The sequence below is a fragment of the Dendrobates tinctorius genome, unplaced genomic scaffold (genome assembly GCF_039654945.1).
Source record: "Dendrobates tinctorius isolate UK_male_01 unplaced genomic scaffold, ASM3965494v1 ptg000064l, whole genome shotgun sequence".
Taxonomy (NCBI): domain Eukaryota; kingdom Metazoa; phylum Chordata; class Amphibia; order Anura; family Dendrobatidae; genus Dendrobates; species Dendrobates tinctorius.
Window position 1 is genome coordinate 22,237,083 of NW_027361732.1, and position 18,037 is coordinate 22,255,119.

An 18,037-nucleotide genomic window follows, 5' to 3' on the forward strand; every position below is an offset into this window, starting at 1 on the left:
GCAGCAATAAAAGAAAAATATATATGAGGCAGTGACGCACACTGAGCAGCCTACAACCAGACGTGGCTGCAGGACACAATACACAGTGTGAGCTGCACTCACACAGACCTTGCAGACAGCTGTGAACAGAGCTGCAAAGTAAAAGAAAGCTACACTGATTGATAATGTAGCCTGGTTAAAGCACAATATTATTTGGAAAATCGCTATCTCTAACTGTCCCTCAGAGTCTTAAACAGCAGCCTGCCCCTAACTGAATTCACAGCAGAGTGAACCCGAAATGGCGGCGGCGGCTTTCATAGTGCATCATGACATCATTTCAGCAGCCAATCACAGCCATGCCATTAGTTAACATGCCTACATGCCTAACAGGATGTGCCCACACTTCTGAGGATTGTCATTGGCTGAATCAAATCAAACTGGCTCATAGCATTATGGGAACTTCCGATTCCGGTATTTGATATGCAAAAAGTATCGGAAATCAGTATCGGAATTCCGATACCGCGAATATCGACCGATACCCGATATTTGCGGTATCGGAATGCTCAACACTAGTAATAAATAATAATAAAAAAATAACTTCTCTTTTAATTTGGATTGCTCAGATGTATATGTGATATGCTGAATTTAAAAGAAAAGTGTTTAAGTTTGAAATCAGCCTTAGAGAAACAAATGCATTTACATGTATTGTAATGCTTAAGACTTAAATATTTTCAATGTGATGAACAAGATTCCAGATTTCTTTTCTACAATAAACCTACAGTGATGGCAGGAGAATATGCTTCAGCCTTTTGGACTTTGAACTAAAGTCTTTAAATCAATAGTTTCTAAATTACATTCACCTTTCTACAACTTTTATTGCAGAGTTTTTGCTTTTGTGTGTCTATACTCTCAAGAAGATAAATGTGCTTTCCTTAGTAGAACGTTAGGTTTGTATTGTTCTGTAAGTAAAGTAGTAAAAATATTTACCAACAGAATTTTGAAGCTAAGAGTCATATAACTCCCTTTTGTGAAGATGATTGCAAAGTGACTGTGATGATCAATAAGGTAATACACTAAATGATCTTGTCTGGATTCATGTTCAAATACACTACGGCTTATTTCACACACTATTTTGCTAAAAAACGCCACATTTGTAAATATGCTTTGGGTTGATTATTTTATCTGTAGTGATATATGTAATACACTATTAACAAAGCAATTAATTTGTGGTATTTTGTATGGAATCTTTGGGATCCATAATATTTAAAGTGTTACCAACGTTTTAATTCTTCACAAATCAATAATATACATGAATAAGGAACTTGAACCCAGCAATTCTAATGCATGTTTCGAGTAACGAGTATAATGGGAGTCAACGTGAAATCCATAGCATTTTTCAGGAAGACCTTACAAACAGAACTGGAGGCAGTGAAAAAGTTGAAATGGATGGAAATGGACAAAAAAAATCAAAATAAACAAGAAATTGGAGTTTCTGTGAAAAAAAATGTTAGAAAACATTCTTTCATGTACAATGACTTTTATACAAAATTTAAAATATTTTTTTTTTAAATTATACTTTAAATAAACCAAAATTTAATTTTCATTGTAATTTATGAAGGATGCAAGAACTGACAAAAATGTGATGAGGGACTCAGCTACACCCTATATTAGACATGAAGGAGGGCTTCATACATATTCTGTTCAAATTGTCATGTAGTGGTACTCCTAGACTCATAAAGACTATGTATTAAGTGCAAAGCCTGTCAAAACTTACAAACAGGGTCATCCATACAATCTTGAAGGCATCATTCAAATATTCAAATATTGTGAGCAAAGTATAGTTGTGGTACTCCTACATTCCTAAAAGTTATGCAGAATGTAAAGCCTTTCATAAATTATTAGCAGGGTCTTCCATACACCCTTGAAGGCAATAAATGGATGGCTTAATTAAAATATTAAAAAAATGTAGCAGGGTAATTTTGTTTTTTATTTCAAACCAATGAAATTTCACACAAATAAGGTTCTACAATACAGGGTGGGCCAGTTTTGCAGTTAAAAGAACACTACAGGATGGGCCATTTATATGGATACACATAAATAAAATGGGAATGGTTGGTGATATCAACTTTTGGTTTGTGGCACATTAGTATACTGGAGGGGGAAAACTTTTCAAGATGGGTGGTGACCATGGCAGTCATTTTGAAGTCAGCCATTTTGGCTCCAACTTTATTTCTTCCAATGGGAAGAGGGTCATGTGACACATCAAACTTATTGAGAATTTCACAAGAAAAACAATGGTGTGCTTGGTTTTAATGTAACTTTTTTCTTTCATGAGTTAATAATAATAATAGTAATAATAATAACAATTTTATTTCTATAGCGCCAACAAATTCCTCAGCACTTTACATTATAGAGGGGACTTCTACAGACAATAGACATTACCGCATACCAATAAACACATAGATCAAAACAGATATCAAGAGGAATGAGGGCCCTGCTCGCAAGCTTACAATCTATAAGGAAAAAGGGGAGACATGAAAGGTGGATGGTAGCAATTGCTTTTATTGTTTGGAATAGCTATAGTGTAAGAATCGGGTGTTCCTGTTGCTGCATGAACCAGTTAACACTCTAAATATGCTCGGACCTGACACCCATAATGTGGTGGTGCAATATTTTGCTGGAAAAACTCAGGGAACGTGCCATCTTCAGTACATAAGGAGGGCAACACATCATCATGTAGCAATTTCAGATATCCAGTGGCATTAAGGTTTCCATTGAAGAAGAATGGCCCCACTGTCTTTGACCTCCATATACCACACCATACCATCAATTTTTGTGTTCCAAGACATTATGGGTGTCAGGTCCGAGCATTCCTACATGAACAGTTTTCTGGAAAGTGGATTGGTCATCATGGGCCAGTTGAATGGTAACCAAGATCTCCCGATCTGACCCCATTAGACTTTTATCTTTGGGGTCATCTGAAGGCAATTATCTGTACTGTGAAGATACAAGATGTGCAGCATCTGAAATAACGGATACTAGAAGCCTGTGCTATAATTTCTTCTGCGATGTTGCTATCAGTGTGTCAAAAGTTGGAGAAGAGGGTTGTATTGACAATCCAACATAATGGACAGCACTTTGAACACATTTTATAAGTGGTAATAAACTTGTAAATATATCATGAAAGAATAAAGTTATGTTAAAACCAAGCACACCATTGTTTTTCTTGTGAAATTCTCAATAAGTTTGATGTGTCATATGACCCTGTTCCCATTGGAAAAAAGTTGGATCCAAAATGGCCGACTTCAAAATGTCCCCCATTGTCACTCATCTTGAAATGTTTTCCCCCTCTCATATACTAATGTGCCACAAACAGGAAGTTGATATCACCAACCATTCCCATTTTATCTACGTGTATCCATATAAATGGCCCACCCTGCATATATGACAATAGTCAATTTTTTTACCAAAAATATTTTGTAAACTGTACTAGGCCGAGTGATATTTGAAAATTTTAACCCATGGTAATTTTACCCATGTTAAACTGTATTCATGAATCATTGAATCATAAACATTTTTAGAAGTTTTTTGTGACTTTATTATATATGCAAAATGTAACAAGTACCACATTACAGTGTATGTATGAATCCTTGAATCCATAAAAAGTTTTGGAAGTTTTTGTACTTTAATATACCAGTGAAATGCAACAAGAACCACATTACAGTGTGTGGATGAATTATTGAATCCATAAACATTTTTACAAGGTTTTTTAAATTTTTATATAGCACCAAAATGTAGCAGAAAGCACGCTACAATTGTATGGATAAGAGAAAACTGAGCAGAGCTCCAAAAAAAGTGACTATAAGTCCAGAGTAAAGTCAAAAAAGTTTTATTTTAATTAAGACACATCCAGATACAAATGGGGGGGAGTGGGCGATAAAGTGCGAAACCGCACACCGCATGGATAAAAAAAGGGTTGCTGTACAACCAGAACCTATGCAGTAACAAGACATACATAAAGTTACTAAATTATCACAGAGTGCATATAGTGCATGGCAATGTATGGCAATTAGGAATAGACCGCCAAACAGTATATATGTAGATATATATCTCTTTATACCAGCTCCATCCATCAAGTAAACAGCTAGATACACAGATCATTATCAGGTAGCAGGTGACCATTCACCATGGTTAGACAGATATATGATGCCTAAGGCTGGTTTCACATTTGCGTTTTTTAGCGCTGGAAAAAAACGCATATGTGCGCATGCGTTTTTTCCCCTATATTTAACATGGGTGCGCATACCTGCGCGCTTGTAAGCGCATGTATGCGATTTTCATGCGCTGCGTTTTTTTGGGGTGTGCGTTGGTATTTTCCAGACGCAGCATGTTGCATTTTTTGGCCCTGCAAAAAAGCGCATGCGCACGTTTTGCGCTAAAAATGGCCATTATAGCCTATGGATGCGCGTATGTGCACACTGGCATGCTCATGTATGCGTTTTTTTGCATATGCGTTTTTTTTTTTAACCATGGAATTTAGGGGTTTGGGTTAGAGTTAGGGTTAGTTAAGGGGGTTTAGGGTTAGGGTTAGGGTCAGGGTCAGGGTTAGGTTGGGGTTTGGGTCAGGGTTAGGGTTAAGTATGGTTTGGTTAAGGGTTAGGGTCAGGGTTAGGGTCAGGATTAGGGTTAAGTATGGTTTTGTTAAGGGTTAGGGTCAGGGTTAGGGTTAGGGTTAGGGTCAGGGTTAGGGTTAGGGTTAGGGTCAGGGTTAGGGTTAGGGTCAGGGTTAGGGTTAAGTATGGTTTTGTTAAGGATTAGGGTCAGGGTTAGGGTCAGGATTAGGGTTAAGTATGGTTTTGTTAAGGGTCAGGGTTAGGGTTAGGGTTAGGGTCAGGGTTAGGGTCAGGATTAGGGTTAAGTATGGTTTGGTTAAAGGTTAGGGTCAGGGTTAGGGTTAGGGTTAGGGTCAGGGTTAAGGTTAAGTATGGTTTTGTTAAGGGTTAGGGTCAGGGTTAGGGTTAGGGTTAGGGTCAGGGTTAGGGTTAGGGTTAGGGTTAGGGTCAGGGTTAGGGTTAGGGTTAGGGTCAGGGTTAGGGTTAGGGTTAGGGTTAGTTAGGGTTTAGGGTTTGGGTTAGGGTTAAGTATGATTTGGTTAAGGGTTAGGGTCAGGGTTAGGGTTAGGGTTAGGGTCAGGGTTAGGGTTAGGGTTAGGGTCAGGGTTAGGGTTAGTAAAGTCATGGTTTGGGTATTGTGAGGGGCCACCTAAAAATGTTGGAAAAAAATGCAAACGCGGTAAAAACGCACTAAAAACGCATACAAACGCATAAAAACGCTGCGTTTTTTTCATGCATGCTCATAAAAATGCTTGAAAAAAACGCAGCAGTTGTATGCTTTTGTATGCGTTTTTTCAATGCGTTTTTTTGCGGGAAAAACGCGCTGCAAAAAAAAGCAAGTGTGAAACTAGCCTAAGAAGCATAGTAATAAGAGAGGAAGCATAAATTACCTAATGAAATGGCGGGCAGAGGCTCCAGCAGTCAGCAATCCACCCCAACGATCGTTTCGGAGGGTTACTCCTTCATCAGGGGGCGTGATGAGTGAGGGGAGCATCTGTGCTTAAATACCGACAAGCTGGAAGTAGATGTGGGTGAACTGCTGACCCCGGAGATGACGCGTACACAACCATGACAACCAGGACGCCGAGCAGCGTCGGCGTCATGCAGAGGGGAGTGTACCAGACAAAGTCATGGCAACCCACTCTACATGGAGACGCCGAGAGCCAACCAGCAGCCTGGTCACAAAGCCTGCACGAGTCAGAGGCAGCAGGACAACCACAGCACTGCTTAATCAGAAGCCGTATAACCCAGAAGAAATGTGCAGGAGGCAGTATATGTTGTAATAGCTGCGTCTACCGTATAACTCAGAAGAAATGTGCAGGAACATTATATATTGTAGTAAAAGCACCTAGTCAAATGCACATACCTATGGCATTGCAAGTGCTAAACAACACCAATCATAGCTCCAAAGAAATAATGCCACAATATAATATACACAGCATGTACAAGTTCAAATATATATGTTAGCACGCATATAACTGCATAGGTATAAGCAAAACCACCATGATCAATATACTGGGAAAATATACATATCAAGAATTATTATATAGTAATAAAAATGTATATACATTGTAACAAAGTATTATGAGTCCCAATATATACACGTGCACATATTCCAAAGCATAAAAAAATATATACAAAATGTATAAGAAAGTATACAGAAAAAATTCAAGTATACATATACAGATGTGTTATGGCAATAAGATGAAGCGAATTCAGAGCTGCAGGCCGCTAGAAGTTCCCAAAGGATCATCAGCATTGACAGTATCAAGCACAGAAAACGTGAGAAGTGACACTAGATAAAACATAAAAATCAAATGTTAGTTAAAAACAAATAGCCACTTGGTATGCAGATAACAGCACAATAATGCAGCAGCAGGTGGTCACAAGAAAGGGGCGAAACTTATATTTTCATTCAAACCGTGTGGTTGGACGGTGTTTAGTGTCCAAATCCACCGGGTTTCCAGCTGTGCGAGACGTTGAGAGTTTTTTCCTCCACGAATACCCACCTCTAATGTGTCAATGCCCCTAACTCTTAGACCTTTTGCTTCACACTGATGGTACAGTTTGAAATGGCGTGGTATTGTCTTAAGTGTGGATGCGTCGTCGTGGCCAGCGGCAGCCTGTATACCCAGAACATGCTCCCTGACACGAACCTTAAGGTGCCTAGTAGTTAGGCCAACATATATCAGGGAGCATGGACAGGTGGCATAATAGATCACATTTTTAGTAGTGCACGTAATAAACTTCCGTATTTTATATTGACGTGATCCAGTAGAATCAACGAAAAAATTACTGCGCTCGATATTGGTACAGGCCACACAGTGGCCACAAGGGACGCATCCACACCTAGGCACAACCTGACTCTGAAAAATAGGGATAGGGTCAACATTGTAATGGCTATGCACTAATTGATCGCGTAGATTTCTAGCTCTGCGATACGTAATCAGTGGTCTAGAGGGGAGTATTTTAGCCAGAATGGGATCCGCCATAAGGATTGGCCATGATTTAAATAGAGAAGTACGTAACTTCTCTGATTGGCAATGAAAATCAGTTATGAACCTGATAGGTTCTAAATTATTATCCGATTCAGGACGTTTATAGAGTAATGAGTTCCTAGAATTATATTTGGCCTTATGATAGGCCTTTTTTATAGCTCGATTACTGTGGCCACGATCAAGGAGTTGTATTTTGAGTTCATCTGCACGCTTCTGAAAATCTATTTCAGTGGAACAAATTCGTCGTAGACGAAAGAACTGGCCTGTTGCCACCTCGCGCACCATATGGCCAGGATGAAGAGAGGAAGCATGCAATAGCATGTTGGTAGCCGTTGGCTTCCTATAGATGTCAGTCTGTACATACCCCAGGGAGTCCCTCCTTAAAGTGACATCCAAAAACTCAATCTGGTTGGAGTCATATTTAAACGTGAGGTGTATGTTGTATGTTACGGTCATTACTATTCAACTTGGAAATAAAATCATCAAGGGAAATTGGGGTATCCTGCCAGATCAAGAGGATATCGTCGATGTAGCGAGTCCATAGGAGGACACGCTCCATCAACCCCTGTTGATCTGACAGGAAGAGGTCCCTCTCCCACAGCCCCAGGAACAGATTAGCATAGGCTGGCGCAAAGGCCGCGCCCATGGCTGTCCCCTGGAGCTGTAGGAAGAAGGACCCCTTAAAAATGAAAAAATTGTGGGTAAGGGTAAATTCCAACAGTTCAAGTATAAGATCCTTCATGCCTCGACTAAGGTTAGAGGTCCCCAGAAAAAATTTAGTGGCACACAAACCATCTGTGTGTCGAATATTTGTATACAGGGACTCAACGTCCGCTGTTACAAATAGAGTCCCTGAATCCAAAGAGAGGCCATCCATCCTGCGAAGTAATTGGTTGGTGTCTTTTAAAAATGAAGGGAGGTCCTCCACTAATGGTTGGAGCATTGAATCGATCCAGCGATTCACGCACTCCAGGTAGTTCCCCCACACCCGACACAATTGGGCGGCCTGGAGGATTGGTACCATTTTTATGGATTTTAGGAAGTAGATACAGAGTTGGTATTGTTGGTTCAACAACAACTAAAGCCGTGGCTAATTCCTTAGTTATAATGCCATTGATGGTGGCCCTACTGATAATCTCCCTGAGCCGTGCATCAAAAGCGGACAAGGGGTTATATGTTAGTTTTTTATAACATGTGATGTTGTTCAATTGTCGAAAAACTTCAGTTTCGTACATAGTCCTTGGCCACAAGACAATATTACAAATACTCCCCTCTAGACCACTGATTACGTATTGCAGAGCTAGAAATCTATGCGATCAATTAGTGCATAGCCATTACAATGTTGACCCTATCCCTATTTTTCAGAGTCAGGTTGTGCCTAGGTGTGGATGCGTCCCTTGTGGCCACTGTGTGGCCTGTACCAATATCGAGCGCAGTAATTTTTTCATTGATTCTACTGGATCACGTCAATATAAAATACGGAAGTTTATTACGTGCACTACTAAAAATGTGATCTATTATGCCACCTGTTCATGCTCCCTGATATATGTTGGCCTAACTACTAGGCACCTTAAGGTTCGTGTCAGGGAGCATGTTCTGGGTATACAGGCTGCCGCTGGCCACGACGACGCATCCACACTTAAGACAATACCACGCCATTTCAAACTGTACCATCAGTGTGATGCAAAAGGTCTAAGAGTTAGGGGCATTGACACATTAGAGGTGGGTATTTGTGGAGGAAAAAACTCTCAACGTCTCGCACAGCTGGAAACCCGGTGGATTTGGACACTAAACACTGTCCAACCACACGGTTTGAATGAAAATATAAGTTTCGCCCCTTTCTTGTGACCACCTGCTGCTGCATTATTGTGCTGTTATCTGCATACCAAGTGGCTATTTGTTTTTAACTAACATTTGATTTTTATGTTTTATCTAGTGTCACTTCTCACGTTTTCTGTGCTTGATACTGTCAATGCTGATGATCCTTTGGGAACTTCTAGCGGCCTGCAGCTCTGAATTCGCTTCATCTTATTGCCATAACACATCTGTATATGTATACTTGAATTTTTTCTGTATACTTTCTTATACATTTTGTATTATTATTATTACCTTTATGCATTATTTGCAGTATACATTTTTTACTTTTTAGTTCAGGATATTTGTGTTTTTTGCTTTTTGATTTCTCTGGTTAATGGTCATGTGTTAATATGCACTTACATTGTGCATACACATTAACTTACTTTTCTCAGTTCAGATTTGTTTTTTATTCATTTCATTGTGCATTCAGTGCATATATGGGTGTGACCGCCCTCTTTCTGAGCTGGGAAAGCCATCCAGTCTGGCCTAAACTGTTACTAGTGGTTCAGCCGCTCGACCCTTGTTCACATTCACGCCACTTGGCAAGTGAAAAGGTTTTAAATACTAGAGTAGGGACTGTCCCACAAGGGTTGCCGTGACGTGGCGGGATGGCTTGTACATTATTTTGATCAAAATTATGTTTACTAAATACCCTTATTATTATTACCTTTATGCATTATTTGCAGTATACATTTTTTACTTTTTAGTTCAGGATATTTGTGTTTTTTGCTTTTTGTTTTCTCTGGTTAATGGTCATGTGTTAATATGCACTTACATTGTGCATACACATTAACTTACTTTTCTCAGTTCAGATTTGTTTTTTATTCATTTCATTGTGCATTCAGTGCATATATGGGTGTGACCGCCCTCTTTCTGAGCTGGGAAAGCCATCCAGTCTGGCCTAAACTGTTACTAGTGGTTCAGCCGCTCGACCCTTGTTCACATTCACGCCACTTGGCAAGTGAAAAGGTTTTAAATACTAGAGTAGGGACTGTCCCACAAGGGTTGCCGTGACGTGGCGGGATGGCTTGTACATTATTTTGATCAAAATTATGTTTACTAAATACCCTTATTATTATTACCTTTATGCATTATTTGCAGTATACATTTTTTACTTTTTAGTTCAGGATATTTGTGTTTTTTGCTTTTTGTTTTCTCTGGTTAATGGTCATGTGTTAATATGCACTTACATTGTGCATACACATTAACTTACTTTTCTCAGTTCAGATTTGTTTTTTATTCATTTCATTGTGCATTCAGTGCATATATGGGTGTGACCGCCCTCTTTCTGAGCTGGGAAAGCCATCCAGTCTGGCCTAAACTGTTACTAGTGGTTCAGCCGCTCGACCCTTGTTCACATTCACGCCACTTGGCAAGTGAAAAGGTTTTAAATACTAGAGTAGGGACTGTCCCACAAGGGTTGCCGTGACGTGGCGGGATGGCTTGTACATTATTTTGATCAAAATTATGTTTACTAAATACCCTTATTATTATTACCTTTATGCATTATTTGCAGTATACATTTTTTACTTTTTAGTTCAGGATATTTGTGTTTTTTGCTTTTTGTTTTCTCTGGTTAATGGTCATGTGTTAATATGCACTTACATTGTGCATACACATTAACTTACTTTTCTCAGTTCAGATTTGTTTTTTATTTTTTTTATTTTTTTTAATAATTCTTGATATGTATATTTTCCCAGTATATTGATCATGGTGGTTTTGCTTATACCTATGCAGTTATATGCGTGCTAACATATATATTTGAACTTGTACATGCTGTGTATATTATATTGTGGCATTATTTCTTTGGAGCTATGATTGGTGTTGTTTAGCACTTGCAATGCCATAGGTATGTGCATTTGACTAGGTGCTTTTACTATAATATATACTGTTCCTGCACATTTTTTCTGAGTTATACGGTAGACGCAGCTATTACAACATATACTGCCTCCTGCACATTTCCTCTGGGTTATACGGCTTCTGATTAAGCAGTGCTGTGGTTGTCCTGCTGCCTCTGACTCGTGCAGGCTTTGTGACCAGGCTGCTGGTTGGCTCTCGGCGTCTCCATGTAGAGTGGGTTGCCATGACTTTGTCTGGTACACTCCCCTCTGCATGACGCCGACGCTGCTCGGCGTCCTGGTTGTCATGGTTGTGTACGCGTCATCTCCGGGGTCAGCAGTTCACCCACATCTACTTCCAGCTTGCCGGTATTTAAGCACAGATTCTCCCCTCACTCATCACGCCCCCTGATGAAGGAGTAACCCTCCGAAACGATCGTTGGGGTGGATTGCTGACTGCTGGAGCCTCTGCCCGCCATTTCATTAGGTAATTTATGCTTCCTCTCTTATTACTATGCTTCTTAGGCATCATATATCTGTCTAACCATGGTGAATGGTCACCTGCTACCTGATAATGATCTGTGTATCTAGCTGTTTACTTGATGGATGGAGCTGGTATAAAGAGATATATATCTACATATATACTGTTTGGCGGTCTATTCCTAATTGCCATACATTGCCATGCACTATATGCACTCTGTGATAATTTAGTAACTTTATGTGTGTCTTGTTACTGCATAGGTTCTGGTTGTACAGCAACCCTTTTTATATCCATGCGGTGTGCGGTTTCGCACTTTATCGCCCACTCCCCCCCATTTGTATCTGGATGTGTCTTAATTAAAATAAAACTTTTTTGACTTTACTCTGGACTTATAGTCGCTTTTTTTGGAGCTCTGCTCAGTTTTCTCTTTAGGTAGTTTGCGATTGTCCTTATCGTCCATTTATTTTCTGTCTGCTATTTGAATTATTATGCTGTTTTCTTGATATTTAAAATGCAGACACTTGTCAAAGGTACTTTTATTTATTTTATTAATTGTATGGATAAGTAATTTAATCCAGGTAAATTTTTCACTGTTTTTTTAGTAGTGTTAGTGTTATATATAACAGCAAAATGTAAGCAAGAACACATAATACTGTATGGATGAGCAATATAGTGGCAAAAAATGACAACTTATTTTGAGGGTTATATACCACCGAAATGTACCTAGAACATGTAATACTCTATGGGTGAGCAATTTAATGCTGGTACTTTTTTATCAATTTTTTGGAGCGTTAGATACTAACAAAAAGCACCTGTTATACTCTATGGATAGCTAATTTAATCCAGATGAATTCTTGAACCTTTCGTTGGAGGGTTAGATATCACAGAAATTTATCACAGACCACGGAATACTGTATGGCTGAGAAATTTAACCAAACAAAACTATTTAACACTTTTTTTGAAACGTGTATCTCACAGAAATGTACCCCTGATGGGGAAATACTCTACTAGTGCAAAACTTGACCCAGAAATTTTTGGAGTGGTATGTAAAATGTAAATATACCCCAGACAACAGACTAGTGTATGGATGAGAAATTTAACCCATTCAAATATTTTAATTTTTTTTCAGTTTTACATACCACCATAATATACCAATTGCCATGTTAAATTGTATAGATGACTAATTGAATCAGGAAATAAATTTAGAACATAGATATTTTGAATGTGTAGTTTATGTGTTTCTACACTCAAATGCAAAGCCAGGAAAAATTATAAGAAAGATCCACATAGATATTTTCTGTACTCCTACACTTCTTTGCACAACGTGCAAAGGCAGTAAAAAATTATAAGGGGGGTATTGCAGTAATTCTCTTCACATGTCTGCTTCTTTTTCTCCTTCCACAGGAGGCAGAAGGGATTGCCTCCACCTGCTTCCTGGAGCTCAATTCCCATACAGAAATGGGCAACAGCAGCCTGTGTAACCTACACCATTTGCTGCTTCCATGTAGGAGACAGGGAACCCCAAGTCAAGTACACTGTCGAGGGTAGTGTTAGTAGCACTGCCTTAAGCTACCTCAAGGAGCCTCTCCCAGGTCCATTCATTCCTCAAGAAGGGTTCATCTTGCTGCCTTCCTTATAGGATCGCACCCAAAGCATACCAGTGATGTTGCCCCTCCATTTTGTGGAATGTGAACCTTGTTCCAGTCATCAGCTCTTACAGCCTTTGAGGCAAGTTTTTCATCTCTACTGCCCTATGATTCAATGAGAGGTGATGACTAGACATGAGCAAACATCTCAATATTCAGTTAGGGTCACGTTCACCAAATGAACACATATTCACTGACTATTTCAGTGAATATTCATCGAACATACCCAAACACCATTACACACATAGGCCATGTACAAGGCGAACAAGTCTGAATGACAGTGTTCACACCACCAAAAGACTGAAACACAGAAAAACAGTAAAACAAATGTATAAAAATACTCTGTTGTAAAAAAGTAACAGTAAACAGCAAGTGCTAGTAAAAAATGATAACAAAACAGCGTATTTGGTTGATACCTTTTTCGTAAAAAATGTATACTAAGCAGCTCTACCAAATGTCAAGGTATACCCATCTCAGAGCAGTCCCTAACTGATGTATTTAAAAACCTAATCATGTGTATAGTACCTGTATGAGCAGTATTCAGTCAGGTAATGTCAAATGTGGACACACTATGGAAGATGGCTTTTGTGTGCATGGCCCATAAGGGAGGGGTGGAAACCTCCCCGTCTTGCAAAAACAAGAAACTATTTAGACACAAACACATGGGCCATGTACACAGTGAACAAGTCTGTATGACAGTGTTCACACCACCAAAAGACTGAAACACACAGTAAAACAAATGTATAAAAATACTCTGTTGTAAAAAAGTAACAGTAAACAAGTGCTAGTAAAAAGATGATAACAAAACAGGGCATTTGGTTGATACGTTCTTTCAAAAAATGTATACTAAGCCGCTCTATCAAACATCAAGGTATACCCATCTCAGAGCAGTCCCTAACTGATGTATTTAAAAACCTAATCATGTGTATAGTACCTGTATGAGCAGTATTCAGTCAGGTAATGTCAAATGTGGACACACTATGGAAGATGGCTTTTGTGTGCATGGCCCATAAGGGAGGGGTGGAAACCTCCCCGTCTTGCAAAAACAAGAAACTATTTAGACACAAACACATGGGCCATGTACACAGTGAACAAGTCTGTATGACAGTGTTCACACCACCAAAAGACTGAAACACACAGTAAAACAAATGTATAAAAATACTCTGTTGTAAAAAAGTAACAGTAAACAAGTGCTAGTAAAAAGATGATAACAAAACAGGGCATTTGGTTGATACGTTCTTTCAAAAAATGTATACTAAGCCGCTCTATCAAACATCAAGGTATACCCATCTCAGAGCAGTCCTTAACTGAAGTATTTAAAAACCTGATCATGTGTATAGTACCTGTATGAGCAGGATTCAGGCAGGTAATGTCCGATGTGGACACGCTATGGAAGACGGCTTTTGTGTGCATGGCCCATAAGGGAGGGGTGGAAACCTTCCCATCTTGAAAAACAAGAAACTAATTAGACACAAACAAATACAAATACATCAGTTAGGGTTTGCTCCGAGATGGGTATACCTTGACGTTTGGTAGAGTGGCTTAGTATACATTTGTTGCAAAAAATGTATCAACCAAATACCCTGTTTTGTTATTATCTTTTCACTAGCACTTGCTGCTTACTGTTACTTTTTTACAACAGTATTTTTATACATTAGTTTTACTGTGTTTTTCTGTGTTCCAAACACCATTATAGCATGGAACTGCAGTAATCAGCCAGGCATGAGGTATTGTGGTCTGGGACAGCATTTAAAACTTTCCAATGAATGCCACAGTAAGACAAGGTGGGTGAGGGATCGGTGTCGAGCCCCTTTGCTGGGAGCCCTGACACCGCATGCAATATCTCTACCTGCTTTCATGGCACTAATATCAGTTTTCTAGACTATCATTCTCAGAAAAATGAAAGGATAGTAACATGGGTAGTTGAGTCTAAGGAAGTGGAGGCCTGACGGTCTCAGAAGCCTACAGCTAGGGTTGCGGATCTCACTAAATATAAAATATAATAAAGTGCGATCGCAACCCGGAGTCCACCGTGCAGAGATGGTAAACTGCTGCTTGGTAATGGCGGACACTAGCTGAACACCGGCGGAGTAACCGCTGAACCAGTGTGCGCAGGAGCGAACTCTGTTACAGCACAGAGCCGCAGAAAGAGACACTGAAGCCTTTTGCCTCACAGACTATGGCTTAGGGAACCGCTACCATGGCACCAGGAATTAAACCCTAGAGAAATGCTGTGCCCTGTTAGCAGTCACAGGGTGCAGCCGACAAGTGTGTTGGATTCCCTACAAGCAGTGCTCACTAGAGTTGAGCGAAACGGGTCGAAAAAATTCAAAAGTCGCCGACTTTTGGCAAAGTCGGGTTTCATGAAGCGAAACCCGACCCTAGGATGAGGTCGGCCACGAGGTCGGCGACTTACGCGCCAAAGTCGCGTTTCAAAAGTTTGTTTTGCACTCTTATTCAGCCAATCAGGATCCACGGACACTGTGGGCAACGTGATGACCTAGGCACGGGTCACCACCATCTTTCAGAAGGGCATGCAAGTGATTGGCTTGCTTTGGTGGGCGTCACAGGGGGTATAAAAGGGCGTGCACGCCGACCGCCATCTTACTTCTGCCGACCTTAGTATAGGGAGAGGTTGCTGCTGATTCTGTAGGGACAGCGTTAGGCAGGGGAGAAGACAAAAAAACGGCTTCTGCTGCTAGCGATTTGGCCTGCACAACACACAAGTCACTGTGTGTGCAGTGCAAGGGGAGGCTATATTGTGGTGTATCAGTGGTGTTGGTTGTTGGGCTGCCTTTTAAGGCTTCCTGACACGCTGGCATTGCTGTTTACCCACTGCTCCACAAACTGCTTTTTTAAAAGCAATCCAATCTCCCTTATCCTCTAGTCACTTTTGTCACAGCTGTGCCATCGAGCGTGTCACATAGCGCTCAGATATCAGTGGGCCTCACACAATCCACAAGTGTCCAGTGTCCAAAAGTGTACGCAGAGATTCAAAATCTCCATTATCCTCTCGTCACTTTGGTCACAGGCAGCTGTGCCATCGAGCGTGTCACATAGCGCTCAGATATCAGTGGGCCGCACACAATCCACAAGTGTCCAGTGTCCAAAAGTGTACGCAGAGATTCAAAATCTCCATTATCCTCTCATTACTTTGGTCACAGGCAGCTGTGCCATCGAGCGTGTCACATAGCGCTCAGATATCAGTGGGCCTCACACAATCCACAAGTGTCCAGTGTCCAAAAGTGTACGCAGAGATTCAAAATCTCCATTATCCTCTCGTCACTTTGGTCACAGGCAGCTGTGCCATCGAGCGTGTCACATAGCGCTCAGATATCAGTGGGCCTCACACAATCCACAAGTGTCCAGTGTCCAAAAGTGTACGCAGAGATTCAAAATCTCCATTATACTCTCGTCACTTTGGTCACAGGCAGCTGTGCCATCGAGCGTGTTACATAGCGCTCAGATATCAGTGGGCCTCACACAATCTACAAGTGTCCAGTGTCCAAAAGTGTACGCAGAGATTCAAAATCTCCATTATCCTCTCGTCACTTTGGTCACAGGCAGCTGTGCCATCGAGCGTGTCACATAGCGCTCAGATATCAGTGGGCCTCACACAATCCAAAAGTGTCCACCGTCCACAAGTGTGTGCAGAAATTCTAAATCTCCCCTGTCCTATAGACACCTTGTACCTTGTTTTACATTACTATATAGTTTGTTGGATTTTGTCTACATTTCTACCAAAAATGAGGAAGGCTGGTGGAAGAGGCCGTGGAATTGGGCGGGGGTTGGCAGCTGGTAATGATGGTGTTGGTGGTGGATCTGATGGTAGTAGCAAGAGCAAAATAGGACCGAATGCAGGAGGTGCTGACCCTGCGTCATCGTCTGGCTACATAAGGCCTCGAACGCTTAGTTTTCTAGGAGTTGGCAAACCGCTTTTAAAGGCAGAGCATCAGGAAAAAGTTTTGTCTTACATTGCTGACTCAGCCTCCAGCTCTATCGCCTCCTCTTCTTCAGTTGTAAAAAGTAAAAGCACTGAGTCGTCATTGGAGGCTCATGTTCATGAACCACACCTTTCCTTGTGTCCTTCACCCCAACCAAGATTGAAGGATGACACAGGCCATACTACTGATTACTCCATGGAGCTGTTTTCACATACCATGCCTGGATTATCAAGTCAAATGGTGAATTACCCAGGCCAAGATGAATCTGACATGGAGTGCACTGATGCACAGCCGCTGATGGATGATTCTGCTGGTACATTCACTCAGAGCACTACATTGTCCTCGCAGTGTACAGAGCCAGATTTTGACCCTGATGAGACTCAGGTGCCCCTTCCCGCACACTATACCACCATACACGGTGACACAGAGAAAGGTGCACATGACATAGAAGAGGAGGTGATGGATGACCCAGTTGTTGACCCAGATTGGCATCCATTGGGGGAAGAGGGTGCTGCTTCCAATAGCTCAGATGAGGAGCATCCACAGCAGACATCGACATCGCAACAGCTGTTATCTGGCAGGCCCGGAGCACTCCAAAGACAGGTTCCAAACATCAAAAGAGTTGCTGGACAGCTTGTCCAGAGGGTCAAAAGATCACAGCGTGCTAGGCCGCAAAATGTCTGCCAAAGTAGGAAGAGTGCAGTGTGGCATTTTTTTGAACAAAATCCTCATGATCAGGCCAAGGTTATCTGTAAGAAGTGCGCAAAGACCTTTAACCGAGGGAAAAATCTGAAAAATTTGAATACCAGTTGCATGCTTAGACATTTAACCAGCATGCACTTGCAAGCGTGGACACAACACCAAACCTCAAGTGCCACATGTGCAACTGATCACAACGAAGGTAGTCAGCAACGCTACATTGTTTCCCCCACTGTAAGCCCACCGGTTAGCACAGCAGGAAATGTTGAGGTGTCGTTGCAAGGCCACAGCAGTCAGGGAATCCCACTGTTATATCAACGAAAGACTGATTCTAGGCCATCAGAAAGAACACCAACTCCATCACCATCATCAACCCTCTCTCAGTCCGCCCTGTCCACAGCTACTTCCACCATATGCAGCTCTCAAGTCCAGCTCACCCTCCAAGACACTATGAGTAGGTCAAGAAAGTACTCAGTCTCTCA